Source organism: Triticum aestivum, chromosome 4B (genome assembly GCF_018294505.1).
Source record: "Triticum aestivum cultivar Chinese Spring chromosome 4B, IWGSC CS RefSeq v2.1, whole genome shotgun sequence".
Classification (NCBI taxonomy): domain Eukaryota; kingdom Viridiplantae; phylum Streptophyta; class Magnoliopsida; order Poales; family Poaceae; genus Triticum; species Triticum aestivum.
The window spans coordinates 639,939,882-639,955,906 of NC_057804.1; the positions used below are offsets into that span (position 1 = coordinate 639,939,882).

The window sequence follows — 16,025 nt, forward strand, 5'->3', positions numbered from 1 at the left end:
TCCACTTGGTTTCCCAAGCAAACGTACCTTGGTAGAATGACTCGAGCAATGATGCAATGGTCTAGGATAGACAAATTATTGGTACTATTATTTCCATCATACTCTCTCCGTCTCAAAATAAGTGTCTTAACTTTGTACTAACTTTAGTATAAAGTTGTACTAAGATTCAGACACTTATTTTGGGACGGAGGGAGTAGTATTTTGTTTCTACATTATACTGCTCATCCTAAAGAAATATATTAATAGATGGGAGTACGTAGAACTCATCTAGATGAGACGTAATTTGGTCTCATTCACCTGCAAAACAAGAACAGATACAACTCACGTCAGCACACACATCTTATAGCATCACATTCAATGGCTATAAAAGGTGAATGAGACCAAATTAAATCTCATCTAGATGAGTTCTAGCAAAATTGTTAATAGATTGAGTTCTTTCAAAACAGAGTTCAAAAAACCCAATCTAATAATTAAGCAGAAGAGATTTGCTCGAATAATTAGCGTAAAAACACGTGAAACTGCCATCAGGGGACATGAGCGCGCACATGGCACCACCAAATGGCCTGGCTATCATGCCGATATGTAAGCGAGTTTTATGCGGTAAAGGAGCTTGTATCTCTATGATATACTCCTACTACTAGCCATTACTTCCAGGGGAAAGGAAAAACAAGAGCTAGTTCAATTGCCTTGGCCAGACTTGCGGTGCGATGGAGCGTACGTAGACGCAGGGGCAGGGCAGAAATGCCGAAATTAATCTGACATCGACATCGACATCGACGGGACGGAAGAAAACAATTAAGAATGGTGATGATTAAAGCCCTGGCCGTGCACGGATGCGGCGGTGCGCGTCGATCGGGGGCCGGAGAGCGCGGGTGCACGGGAACGGAAAGGCGAAGACTTTGTGGCGCACGTACTGTAGTACGGCGGATGGAACCGCAAGTCAAGCCACCCAGCTGGTGCGCGTGCAGTCCACGTAGTACGTACAGTAGGGTGCACCCGGCCGGAAGACGCGGGTGTCCGCCGCCGGAATGGCAACCAGCGATCCACGGGTGTGGCTCGCCGCGCGCTCCGGTGCAGGTCAATCCTCTTCGCCACTGGCCGCTTTGTCATGAACGCCGGTTCGAGTAACGGCGAGCTCCTGCTCCGGCTCCTGCCCCTGCTGATGCCGTGCAAGTAGTAGGAAGATCTCACGGCCTCTCCCATGCATTTCAAACGGGTGATCGAGCTTAAAAGCTAGCATGGCGGTCAGAGGGCGCACGCGACGTACCACGGGGTGCGTGACACGCACGTACCGTCGACGTTGGCACTGTGGCACGTATGTTCAGCGTGACACGAGGCGCAGTAATGGCAAAGATCCCCGGGGCCCGAGCCGACGCAGGCGGCGATACGGCGGGCGCGGGGACATGACGGGTGCAGCTGGGCAATCTAGTCGGCACCCGGGCTCCGGACAAGGCGTCGGAGCGGAGCATGAGTTTGCGTCGCTACCGCCGCTGCCGCGGTGATTACGAGATGAGCCTGGCAACGTGTACGTTTGGGCCAGTCGTCCGCCCATGCATGGATCTTCGTCTCAAACCAGAGGTTGACAACCCAACCCTTCCCTTCACTCCTTCAGCACCTGCCTCCTACTCCAGCAGCGACGTCTTTTCACTGCGGCGCCGTACATTTGTTTCGCCACACGGCGTGGGGTTTTGACCACTGGCCGGCCGGCCGGGCGCGTGCTGCCCGAGGTCTGTGCGACTGCGGTGTGCAATGTGCAGGATACTGCTAGCTTCCATTCCTACGACCACCTGCGTTTTATTACCAGTGAGTAGCTTCCAAAGTTTTCCCTGTGTAAAAACCTGTGAGTGAGGTCAATTCTACGATTTGGCTTTACCGAATACACCAGCCCCAGCAGTACGTGTGCACCAGTTTTTTTTTTTGGCGGGCTGGCTAAGCGTCCAAAACGATGGGTGCTCCGTGTCGGGCATGTACGGACCACAAACATGTTCCAAAACTCTGGACGCCGTAACAGAGCTCTCGCTTGGCTTAACTGACATCTGGCAAGTAAAACCACTGCACAAAATGATGCCGGGTGAAGCTGTAAATTAGTTACAGGAGGAGAGCCGTAAGGCCGTGAGAGAGTAGGTACTCGGTCCAGTTCTGCCATGCATATATACATATAGTATGTCCATATCCACAAGGATTCAAAACAGACCAAGTAAATCGCATGAACTCCGTTTCGTCGCCAGTCAACGGCGACGCCCCCAACGGGTCCAAATTTCCCAAGGTCCAGTCAATGGCGTGCCACCAGCAGGCCTACCACCACCTCTACTGCATATCTTTCGGGAGTCAGGCCGTCAGGTTACGAAACAAAAATAAATAGAATTTTTGTCTAAAAAGACTACCTACCTAAACAAATTGACAAAAAGAACCACCTCTAAATCAAATAGACAAAAAAGACCAGCTCAACCGAAGCGGCAGGCGCGCCAGCCGACACGTGGCACCTGCCGCCACGGTCGGAGGCGGCAGCCCCTGCCGCCATGCAGCGAGGCGGCCAGTCACATATTACAGAAAATGCTGACGAGCGGCGCGTGGCGACGTAACAGGGCTGTAGTGGTTGGCCCTGCCGCTACCCTGCCAGGCCGCATGCAACATGTTTGATTGAGTAATGCTATAGCTTTGTACTGGCTGTCCTCGTGTCAGAAGTATATCTTGTTTATCTACCCTGCGTGCACGAGGAGCCAAGCGCTACAAGAGCGTTGCTACATAGACGACAACCCTGGACGATTTTCAGACGATTCAGCAGATCGAGCCATTGATGCGTGGAGCAAAACTGACCAACACCGTTCAATCAAATATCGTCCAGCGTTCGTCTAGGCTACTATCGTCCGCGTAGTAGTTTCGGCGCTACAATAGCACTGCCACCACGGTAGCCAGAACAGCAAAAATAGCTAGAGGAGCTGCCGCCTCGCTTGGTGGCGGCCGGTCCCACTGGAGCTGCTCCGTTCCGTCGTGCGAGCAAAAAAAACTGTGGCACCTTGGCTGCCGCCTGAGGAAGTGGCGGCAGGTGCTGCCGCCTGGCCCTGTGGCGGCAGGTGCCACGTGTCGGCTGGCGCGCCTGCCGCCACGGCTCGACTGGTCTGTTTTGTCAATGTGATTCAGGGATGATCTTTTCTGTCAATTGTGTTCCACGGATGGTCTTTTTGGACAAAAATCCAAATAAATACAGACGACCATGACCACCTGTGCATGTGCATACATACTACTAGTAGTACTCCTACGTATTACATACACACGGTGACACGGGTACAGCAGCATTCCCGGTAAAGCAGCTAGCAGGTACTACGTATGGAAGAAGAAACAACACAACCGTGGTCACAGTTTTTCTTGACCTGTGAGCTGTGACTGTGTGGCAAGGCCTGAATCGACGCAGAGCTAGAGCTAGACGAAGCGACGAAAAGATTGGCAGCCATTGCTACTCCTGCGCCGCTGTCAAGTCGGCTCGCCAGGCCGATGCCACACAGGGACGGACGGGGATCTACCTTTGGGGCCTGTTTGATTTATTCGCAGGACTTTGAGAACACATGAATACAAAGAATGCAAGAATATGGTATCATTGCATGTGTAAACGGAGGATTGTGAAAACACATCGACGCGTTTGGTTCACTCTCTGGTAACGTATTCGTCCAGGTAACGAGAAGTGCCGGTTTTCAATGTTTTCTCACCGAATACTTGCTTTGTTTGGTTGAGCGTCCAACCTCCGGTTTTCTAATCAGCTTCGGTCCGGCCGTTTTCGGTTTTGCGAAGTCACGTATCGAAAGACGCTGCTAGCTAATACGTAGTGTGCGTACCAAACGCAGGATACCATTTCGGAAAGCGCTGGAATCGGAAGCCGTGATGTTCGCTCCGAACCAAACGCGTCGAGAAATCTGTAGAATTGCGTGTTTGATTCGCAAAAATAGGAAAAAACATAGTAATCCTAAAGTACAGGAAGCGGTTATTCTGCTCCCGAGCACAGGTGCAATCGGTATCTGGGCGGCTCGTTTTGTCATTTGGATGCGCCGCATTAAATTATAAGCCAGTCAGTGGTTCGTTTTTAAATCAAGTGGGGAGGAAATACAGTAGACGGCGGGGACATACGGGTTGCCGGTCACAGCGCGCGCAGATGCCGCTGTGACGGAAGGAGAGCAGAGCCGTGGCTCGGGACTGTCATATTTTCCTGATCCGTAGCTCAGGAAATCAGTTTTCCATTAGCCGGCGGTGCCCCGGGCTAGTAAATGAGGAATGGATCCGAGGCGGAGTTGTCTCCTACCTCTTGCTACGCCTGTTGGATCTCCATTGACGACTGCGGCCTGCTGAGCAGTAGCGGGTGGCGCTAGTTGGGATGGAGTTCCTGATGAAGCCCATTAGAAGGTAAACCCCCATCCCCAACCCGCAGATCCTTGGCGCGCAGTTCATGTTTCTTTGGATTCGTGGGGAAAGGGATCTGTGTCATGGTACCAAATATGGCCGGTGCAGGACGGCTGTGGTGGAGGAGGTGAACGACAACGAGCTTCCAACTGAGCCGCCACACTACCCCGCCGTCGCGGTATCAATTGAAGAGCTACCCCCATGGCAATAGCTAGCGCAGAGGGACAGATTTGTGCAGCGGTTGGGGAAGGAGCGGCCGGGGTGTATGTTGAACCGCCAGCAGAGCAGTCAATTGATCAGATTGACCGAGAAACTCCAGGCTAGACTCGAAGGTAATCTGTTGGGCAAGTTTGTTTCGATTGCAGTCTAATCATGCGATTTTAGGTGTATTTAAAAAAATGTGGACTGACTTAAGATAGGATGATTTAGTTTTGCAGAAAAAGATATCAGTTATATACGAACAATGAAATTCAGGAGAATTTAGAAAATTTAAAAGTATTTTGTGGAGCTGCTTTTTTATCATAACCTGTTCTGCTTTCCTCCTATCCAATACTGAAGTTAGTAGCACCCATCACATGCCTGAGGGGAAAAATGGATAGCAGTATTGGTTGGTTTTCTGGATCCTGGGTCCTAATATGAGTGAGTAAACAACGTAATTTAGTTGACAAACTTTTTGTTACAGATTTAAATTGTGACACCAAAGAGTGTAGTATTCCACACTGTGCTGTCTGATTTGGGTGAACTTGCAATTGCATAAACTGATATGCAGACGGTGATCAGTATTCCAAGAGATTCCGTTTATATATTTATCAAGTAGCAAAAATCCTGGCTAAATTAACCTAGCTGAATAGAATTTGTGAATATTCTTGTGTGGTTCCTTCTTAGGTAGTGATGGTACTACTAGCACACAGTAGATGGTCATAAAAAGCAATACAAAAAAGTTGGTTGGTTTATTCTGCATACTGGATTCCAATATAGCACAATTCAGTTGGAAACTTTTGATTACAGACTTCAGGTGTACACATTCATGGCGGGCGTGTCTCGTAAGGAAAATAGAGACCATATGAGGTGCCAATGTCAAATGAATGTAAAGAGAAAAGCATCATTTGGGTTGTTTTGGGAAAGGATTTTTGTTATATTATTTTCGAATAATGAAATCGTGATGAAATTAGAAAAGGTAAGTAGCTTCTGTGGAAAGCCTGATTTGCTTTTCCTCCTAACCAGTAATGAATATACTAGCACCAATCACATGATCAACAATGAAAAAAAAATAGCAATGTGGGTTGGTTTTATTGATACTGGTTATCGACATAAGTGATTAAATAGCACAATTTAGGTGACAAACTTGTAATTACAAACTTAAATGCTAAAACCCAAGAAATTTAGTATGCCCTATAACGTAGTCTCTTGCATATAGATGTTTGGATTCCATAATGTTTGCCTGATTTGAGTGAGATGGAATCAGAGGACAAAAGAAAGTGTCAAACCAATGAATGTGTACATGAGAAAAACATCATCTGTGTTGTTATTTTTTTCTGAAAATATGTTTGTGACAGTTTGAATTTTTATGAGACGCAGGGTGAGAATTGGAGCTGCTGCTCCAGGATGGACGACCTGCCCTAGGCAGCCCAGCGCCCTTGAGAAAGCAATTCGTGGATTCGTTGACAAACCGGGTGAAAATGTAATCGTGCTTGCCCTGGGTACAGGCTTTGATACACTCGGCGAGGCGTACAATTTTTACAATCTCTACTATTGGGAGAAGGGTTCATGTCTCATAAACAATTGCATGATAGAGATGCAGCCTTTTGCTGAAGTTAGGGATGGGCTAGGATCGGAGGACATGATAGCTGAAAATGGAGATGTCATCAATCAGCTGCTGGTGCAAACGGCAATTGCTGCTGCTAGCGGAGATGCAATTATTTGGAGCAGGCTTGTTGTATTGTTGGCACCAAAGAAGCGGAAAGAGATGGGGCGCCCAACAACTAGCCGGGAGAAAGCACCATACGAGGGCCTTAGCAAACGGACAATGTTCTGCGCTATATGTCGCCGGCAGGGGCACAAGAGGACAACCTGCCCGGACCGGGGTGACATTCCAAAGCCTGTCCGCAAACCAGCTAGGTGCAAAGATCATGGCATCGAAGGTCGGGGGGGGGGGGGGGGGGGGGGGGTTATTCCATATGTAGAACTCATCCTGTTTCATGTTCCCTGAGTGTACTGGCTAGTTGTTAGTTGTAGCAATTGCCGAAATGCCTTGTTTGGGAATAAAAGGGAAACTTATCTGCATGAATGTTTTGACTCAATTTTTGATGGTATGCACAATGTACGTGCGCTGATAGGATGCTGTCATTTTTCATGAATTTTCTGACATTATGGCCATGCTTTCTGAATTTTGTCACAGTAAGCTATTCAAGACTGAAATTCCCAAGGGATATGATATTGCATCAAGAATTTTTGTAAGCATCAGCATATACGTACAGACTGCTATACATATTTAATAGATATTATGAGAATTAGAGTGGCCATTGCAAAACATGGCCTTATGTTGACTGAATTTTAAGTTTGGGGTAACCTGGCTATGTTTTGCCTATTTTGCGCTGGGTCATGCAGTTGAATGCTTGACACCTAGCTATGTGCAGTGTGGACAAGTTTACGCGGCTGTGAGACCGCGCGCCCAGTGCTCTGCCGATCCCATTTGAAATTCATGCTCTCAAAGCGGGGAAAGCAGGGCAGCATATACATAAGGGCATCTCCAGCCGCGCCCCCAGGAAGGCCTCCCCAGACATTTTTTTCGCGCCGGCGCCGAAAAAACGGCCCAGTCGTGCCCCAGGAGCCCGATTTTCGCCGGCTTGGGCCGAAAACAGCGCCGGCGGACCCAGCCCGAACCCGGCGCGGTGGGGGGCGCCCGGGGGCGCCGGGGCGAGCTGTTTTGGCGTGAAAAAGACGCGGGCCAGCCGCGTCAGCGACTCGGCGCCTCGTCTTCCCCCAACGGCCTCGGTTTCCCGCGGGGAATCAATGGCAAGGCTGCCGCCGGTCAGCCTTGCCATTGATTCCTCACGGGCGGCGCTTCACGGGGCGGCGCGCCGACGCCTCCCTTCCCTCGCACGCGTACACACGGGGCGTACACACGGGCGCGGCCCGGCTATAAAAGCCAGCGGCCTCCACTCGCCTGTGCCCAGACCAGTCCCCCCTCGCCGCCGTCCAACCCCTCCCTCTCCCTGCCTCTCCCGAGCGCCGCCCTCCGGCCCCTCCCTCTACCTCTCCCGAGCCCGCCCCGCCGTTGCCATGGCAGAACGCTTCCCCGGAGACGAGGTGGCGGCCAACGGCTTCGGCCGCCGTTCGCTTCGCGAACAGGAGTCCTGGCTCCTGTTCTAGGCGAACATCCCGGCGCCGCCGGACATGCGCGCCGGGCCATCGGGGTGGAGACTCAGCGCCGGGGGAGTACCCATTCCCCCGTTGCCCGACGCCGTGGCGAAGCCGAAGTACTTCGCCGAGGAGGTCGAGATCGCGCGCACCTCCCTCACCGACGACCAACTCTCCCTCCCCCAGTACGCCGCCGACAACCACGCGGCCTGGGCGGCGTATTTCGAGCGCCGCCAGCAGCAGCGGTTGGCGTCCACCAACGGCGCGCCGGTGGTCGGCGGCCGGCAGAACAGCGAGGGGCGCCACCTCTGGTGGGGCTTCCCCGGCCGCACACTCGAGGGCGTGCTCACGTACCTCGAGGGCGGCAATGACCCGCCGTTGGCGTACCCCCCGGCGCAGCACCGACGCGTCGAGCCATGGGCGCCAAGGAGGTTCGGCTCCTCCTCCTCCTCTTCTTCCTCCCGATCCTCGTCGCACTCCTCCGGCACTCCGGCCCTGCTCGGCGTCAAGGCCGAGCCCGCGGCGGAGTCGCCGCTCGACCGGCGCACTCGCAGCGCCGGCATCGTCATCAACGAGGGCGGCCGGCGCGCCTCGTCCTTGTCGGCTCCTCCGCGCTTCATCAAGCCAAAGACGGAGCCGGGGCTGGCGCCGGTGAAGATGGAGCCGGGGCTTGCGCCGGTGAAGGCGGAGTTCGAGGACGACGCCGCGGCCCTAGAATGGGCGCGCCAGGACTCCATTGCGATGGAGAAGGCGCACCGGGAGAAGATGAAGGAGCGCCAGCGCGCCGTCCTGCGCCGCTTCGAAGAGCGCCGACGCGGCCGCGATGAAGACGGGGTCGTCGTCCTATGCGACAGCGAGGACGACGACGACGACGACGCGCCGCCGCTAGTCCGCCATGGCGACGCCGGGTCCAGCAGGGGCGCCCGCGTCAAGGAGGACAAGGCCGCCGACGACGACGATGGCGGCGACGACTTCAGCCCTTTCTTTTTTAGATGAGGTTTTAATGTCATGAAAATGGCGAATTTCGCCGAAATTTGGTATGTTTAGACGAAATTTGCCATGTTTGACCGAAATTGAACTAATATTTATCATAACTTCGCCGAACGTCTCATCTTTTTTTTAATACGCGCCTAGGGGCGGTCCTGGGGGCCGACTCGCCCCAGGGCCATTTTTTGTGCCGGCTCACCCCCAACGGCTGGAGATGCCCTAAGCAGCCGGGTAGTCACTCCTCCCCCTGCACATGCAGTAGTTGAGCAATTCCCCGTTCTGAGTGAAAACAAATCTGAAGGCTACAGGGCAGTTCTCGCCATGGCTCCAACGTTTCTATTTCTCTCAGAGTCTGGCATTACAAAATGAGATCCAACTCACACAAGCTGCTGGATGAAGTATCGTCAGATGCGGATGAATTGAATCGTGGTGGAGAAGATTTGTGTCCAGCTGCGGGGGTGGGGGCGCAATAAATGACACAGCACCCGACGTTGGTCCAGAATTCACGCGGTGATGGCCCACTGTTGCTCGGCTGTCTGATCCGTAGCCCAGGTAACAAACGGGGTAGCAAGCCCGTTATGCCAGATGTGGGTCACTCGAACTGTTCATTAAAACATACTCCCTCCGTCCGGAAATACTTGTCATCAAGATGAATAAAAAGAGATGTATCTAGACGTATTTTAGTTCTAGATACACCCCCTTTTATCCATTTTGATGACAAGTATTTCCGGACGGAGGGAGTATACGATAGCAATACCTTGGCCTATACACGTGGGATTGTCGATCCCGAGGTTCTCGTGCGGGTAGGATACCGATAGCACCTGTGCTCAAGCATAGAATAGCACTTTCGTAAAGTACATGGTAAATTAAGGTTGAACCATATGAAAAAAAATATTTTCATGTGGATGATGATCATCATAGATAGTATCTGGACAAAAGACAATATGCCGAAAAGAGCCTTAATGAGGAATGATCAATGCCACTTTTGTGGTGATAAATAGAGCATTAATCATCTTGTTTTTTGTAGCTTGGCCAATTGGTCTGGCAAGTGGTGATTTGTGCTTTTGCACTTTCCTAGACCTCTAGAAGGAATCAGTGATCATATTCCCTACAAATCAAAGAAATATGCTGTCGTGTGGAGGGGTCGTCATTTGCTGGGCAATATGGAAAACTAGAAATAAGGCTTGCTTTCTGACGATCCTTCTACAATGGTATATAACCTGTGCTATTACCTGAAGAGTTGAAGCATTTTACAGGGAAATCAAGATCAGAGAAGAACTGAGCTTGCAGTTGGGAACATCAAGAGGGTGCTGGAGGAACTATTTGGCAGAAGTCCGTGGTGAAATCTTTTGAATAGGAGAATTTTCATGGGATAAGATTGATGTCTTTTCTAGCCTTTCCCTGAGCAGTTCTGGTTTATATTCACTGGTGGCCTGGCATCCTTGTTCAGTTGGATTGTGCGGCTCTTTTTACATACTATAGCTTTTGTTTGATGTTCAAATATTCAATTCAGTGCCCGGACTCATCTGCATCCGGTGAACAGTAAAATCAAAAAAATAGAATAAAATTAAAAAAAAATCTGATTCTTTTATGCAAGATGATTCAGTGCATCAGGTACGTGCAGTATTTCGTGGCTAAATGACATTTGAGGAGCTCGTGGTAAAGGAGACAAAATGAGCTCCGAATAGTGTTGTTTTCAAAAGTTTCTCAGAGACCCGAAATTTGTATTTTTTTACTGGGAGCTACTGAAATGTCCAAACATCAAATTTGGCACGGGCTTCACGCACATGAGCATCTCGCATCACAAAAAGAATTACTTTTTACCATTCTTAACGACTTTACTGTTCACCACTAGAGAGCCAAACACCGCTTCCGTTTGATTTTTTTGCACGATAATACGTTTCTCATTTATATATCATAAGGATCATAATACAAGGCACATACATACTGAAATGACAAAACTGAAAAGATAGTAAAACGCTAGTCTTTGCACGAAGGAACACCAGTCAAGAAGTAAAATTACAAACGAGACCGAAGGATCCTTTATGCTTGACACCAACGTTCGTCACCTGTCTCTGGCACCATCACAGCAGCCACTGTCGGTGTCAAAACCAGCAAATCTCGGGTAGGGGGGCCCAAGCTGTGCGTCTGAAAGTGCAACTAATCCCTGGGTGTTTTTGGTAATTCTTAACAACATATAGCTCATTGAACTAATGCTCTTTCAAGATGATCATTTCAGAAAGTTCAATGATTGGCATGGCATGGACTAAAGATGTGGACCCCTCAAAATGCAAAGGACACATATTGGCAACAAGCTCAAGACTTTACCATTTTTATTTAAGTGATCCAAGATCACATTGAGTCTATAGGAAAGCCAATACTATTAAAAGGGGATGAGGTGTTGCTTAATGGCTTGCTTGCTCAAAATGCTTAGTGATATGCTCCAAAACCCTCAACCACTTTCTCATTTCCACATATGTCCTAAACTCAAAAGTCAAACTCGGCCCCACCGAATTGATTTATCCGACGCCACCAAGTTCATTTGCCATAGCCACTGCCACAAACCCTAATCACTTCGGTCTCACCGATAGGGATCTCGGTCTCACCGAGATGGGATTGCAAACTCTTTGTTTCCCTTCATAATGTTTCGGTCTCACCGAAATGAGCGATCGATCTCACCGAGTTCGCAATGCAAACTCTCTGTTTCCTTTTTGTAACGCTTCGTTCTCACCGAAACGAGTGGATCGGTCCCACCGAGTTTGTCTGACCAACTCTCTGTTTGCCTATTACTAAAATCGGTCCCACCGAGTTTATGTGATTGGTCTAACCGAGATCAAGTTATGCCCTAACCCTAGCGCATCAGTCCCACCGAGTTGATCATGTCAGTCCCACCGAAAAGCCTAACATTCATATTATGACATGAATCGGCCTGACCGAGTTTTACCATTCGGTCTCACCGAGTTTGGGAATCTGTATGTAACGGTTAGATTTTGTGTGGAGGCTATATATACCCCTCCACCCACTCTTCGTTCGTGGAGAGAGCCATCAAAATGAACCTACACTTCCATTACTCATTTTCTGAGAGAGAACCACCTACTCATGTGTTGAGACCAAGATATTCCAATCCAACCATATGAATCTTGATCTCTAGCCTTCCCCAAGTTGCTTTCCACTCAAATCATCTTTCCACCATAGCCAAATCTGTGTGAGAGAGTTGAGTGTTGGGGAGACTATCATTTGAAGCACAAGAGCAAGGTGTTCATCATCAACACACCATCTATTACTTTTTGGAGAGTGGTGTCTCCTAGATTGGTTAGGTGTCGCTTGGGAGCCTCCGTCAAGATTGTGGAGTTGAACCTAGAAATTTGTAAGGGCAAGGAGATCACCTACTTCGTGAAGATCTATCCAAGTGAGGCAAGTCCTTCGTGGGCGATGGCCATGGTGGCATAGACAAAGTTGCTTCGTCGTGGACCCTTCATGGGTGGAGTCCTCCGCGGACACGCGCAGCCGTTACCCTTCGTGGGTTGAAGTCTCCATCAACATGGATGTATGATAGCACCACCTATCGGAACCACGCCAAAAATCTCCGTGTCTACAATTGCGTTTGCTCCCTTCAAACTCCTCCCTTTACCTTCATATGCAACGATTTACATTCCGTTGCTATACTATTTGAATTGCATGTGTTGGTTGATTGCTAAAAAGGTTAATTGTGTGTATTGGCTTGCAAGGTGAATTCTTCGATGGGAGAGAACTGAACTGTGAAACTACAGCGGAAGAGTTGAAGATGCTGCAAGACAACGCTCAAGCTTGTGATATCCTCTTCAACGGATTATGCCCCGAAGAATTCAACAAAATCAGCCACCTTGAGAATGCAAAGGAAATTTGGGAGATTGATATGCACGAAGGTACCGACTCCGTCAAGGAATTCAAATTGGATGTGCTTCAAAGTCAACTTGACAAGTTCAAAATAAAGGATGGTGAAGGTGTCGCTGAAATGTACTATAGGCTTGCTCTCATCACAAATGAGATTGCCGGCTTAGGAAGTGAAGAGATGACCGACAAATTCATCATCAAGAAGATTCTAAGAGCCTTGGGTGGAAAATATGATACCGTGTGCACATTGATCCAAATGATGCCAAATTACAAAGATCTCAAGCCAACCGAAGTCATTGGAAGAATTGTTGCTCATGATATGGCACTCAAGGATAAAGAAGAGCTTCACAACAAGTCTAGTGGTGCTTACAAAGCCTCATGTGATGCTCCTACATCATCAAGTGAGAAACAAACCTTCAATGAAGAATTGAGCTTAATGGTGAAGAAATTCAACAAATTCTACAAGAGTAGAAGCAAGGAAAGAAGTTCCAAGTCAAGGTCCTACAATGACAAAAGATCTTCTAGTCATGAGCGAAACTGCTACAATTGTGGAAGACCCGGACACTACTCCAATGAGTGTACGACTCCCTACAAAAGAAGAGAAGACTCACCAAAAAGGAGAAGCAAAAGGGATGAATCGCCTCCAAGAGAGAGAAGGAGTAAAGATGATCGCTATGAATGAAGAACCTCTCGAAGAAGCAAGGATTCGGAAAGGAAGGACAAGTCATCAAGGAGATACACAAAACGAAGACATCAAACTCATGTTGGTGAATGGGTATCCGGTTCCGACTCCGACCACCACTCCGAGAGAAGTTATCACTCTGACTCCGAATATACTCAGGATGAAGGTGTTGCCAGTCTAGCACTTGTGTCAACCAACTCCTATGACATATTTGATTCACCAAATGAAGGAATTGGAAGATGCTTCATGGCTAAAGGCCCCGAGGTATCACACCCCGAATATATTGATTTTAATAGTGATGAAGATGATTTGCTAGGTGATGATGGTTTACTTGTTGACAACTCTAGTGATGAATACTATGATGAAAATGATATTAATCATGCTAATCAAGATGAAACGAATGATAATGATAAGGAGCAGATTGAGCATCCAACTAAAGAACTAAACACTCTCAAGTTAGCTCATGAAACTACTTTAGAAGATCATCGAGAACTTTTAAAAGCTCATGAGAAGCTACGCTTCAGGAAGCTCAATCTTGAGCAAGAACATGAGTTCTTAAAGGCCTCAATGATTATCTTCAGAAGAAAAGTTCTTCTTACATTCTTACATTGCCAAGCGTTTACTCTTGTCTACATACATGCCACAAGTAAAATCTAGCAACAAGAATAAGAAAGATTCATCTTCTAGTAGTAACAATAACAATGCTAAATCTAATATTGTTGCTTCTAGTAGTTCTCTTGATTCCACTAGTGATTCTCTTAGGCAAGGTACACTTGAGCAAGAAAATAGCTTATTGAAGGGAATTATAGAGAGTTTACAAGAGCCTTGCCGGAAGTAAGCAATTTGAGGAAATTGTACGCAAGCAAAGAAGGCACCGAAAGAACCAAGGTGTTGGTTTTGAACGAAAGTTCAATGCCAATGGAGTTGAGTGGGAAGAAGATCAATACCCCAAGACAAAGTTTGTTCCTCAACAAGAGAAGTATGATCCTACTTCCTTCAAGGGGACACAAGCTGAAGATGATCTTCCACCACAAGACCACAAGCTAAAAGGAAAAGACAAGCTTCAAGAGGAAATTGATGCATTTGAAGATGCACCAAAGGCCTTGGTCAAGTGGGTTCCCAAGACTACATCAAGTTCTACTTCATCAAGTACATCTACAACCCCAAGTATTCCCATCAAGATGATGTGGATCCCGAAGAACAAGAACTAGATAGTTCTTGAAGGTGACTTCGCCAACATACTTCACTCATATTCATTTTGGCAAACAACTTCCACACCTTACACTAGTTCAAGGAGTCACAAACCCTCTTGTTGGTAAGACAAGGGACAAGGTAATCTAATGATTTCATGGACATCATTGTGTGTGTGTTTCACTCTATGTCTAGGGATATCCTTGTTTATTCCTTGTGGGACTAACCCATGTAGGTATTGAAAGTGCAACTCACTTCAATGGATTGCTTCAAATGATCCACATAAACAATGAGCATCCACATCTTCAACACCTACATGAACTCATCATCGACAAAACCCAAGGTTAGTTCATCCCTCTTAAGGGGGGATATCACATCTAGGGGGAGCTTTACTCTAAGAATTGAGACAAAGCAACTCTAATTGTATGAACACAACAATGCTTTATGTAAAAGTGGTAACCCCACTTGTGCTTAAATGATGAGTATGACCTACGATCAAATGTTCTCATTTGACTCCTAACTCAATATACTCATATATAGATGACCTAGTCATCGCCAATTGCTTGATAGATGCTAGAGTGATTGTGCACGCTTTGCCACATATTTCATTTGCCATTTTACTGTGTGAGCATGTTGATTGCATATTTTCTCATTCGAGGAAATCCATTTGTTGCTTTGATTGTTTGGCTCTTTTTCTTTTTTCAAATGGATGGACAAGAATGCGTAAGAACTTCCTTTAGATATCTATGCTTTTCTCGTCTCAAACTCTATTCATGCTACATCACAAAGTTTGATCTAAGTCAAATTCGAACCCTTTGAGCGAGGAGCACTCGGAGTTCTGATTCGTCCTGGACTTAAACTTCCAAAACCTCTCTATGCATTTCGGTGACCGACTCATCTATTTCGGTCAAACCGAGTTCACTGAGTTGATCTAGTTTTCAATCTCGGTGCAACTGATTAGAACTTTTCGGTCACACCGAGTTGCAGTAACCGCTTGCGATTCCGCATCTTGGTGCCACCGAGTTGTTCCACTCTGTCCAACCGACAGTGTCAGGATATATATACCGATGGGTCAAATTTTGGAAATTCCTTCCAAACCTCTTTGCCCACGCGTGGCTTGATCTGCCGCCTCGGGTCTCCGGATTGTCCTCTCGTCGCTAGCGACCTCTCGCCGCTGGTCTGCGCCGCCTCAACGGAAATCTTCACCTCCGTTGCCGTCATAGCAAGCTCATCGCCAAGTTCGGGTATGAGTTCGACACTTTGTGCATTCTTTTAACTCCGATTCTTAGCACAAAGGCAATGCCATGTTTCTTTCCAAGTATGAGATCGACCTATCAACAGAAAACATCCTTTAGATTAGTTTTGATTTGAAAATTTAGGGTTAGGTTTCCGCCGAACTCATCTCGGACTGACCGAATTGTAGAATTCGGTCTCACCGATTTGGCTTAGACCATTGCACATGTGATTTTCGGTCTGACCGAAAATTGCAAATCGGTGTGACCGAGATCAGGACTTTGTGAACATAGCAAACTCGGAGTCACCA

General features: G+C 48.0%; 1 long non-coding RNA gene across 1 annotated transcript; it reads left to right on the forward strand.

Annotated features, from left to right (window-relative positions):
* The first annotated feature begins 4,113 nt into the window (after positions 1-4,113).
* Positions 4,114-6,676, forward strand: LOC123089524 (uncharacterized). The gene is made up of 3 exons (XR_006442311.1): positions 4,114-4,392; positions 4,498-4,721; positions 5,968-6,676. It is a non-coding gene; the product is annotated as an uncharacterized lncRNA (long non-coding RNA).
* Positions 6,677-16,025: the final 9,349 nt, after the last annotated feature.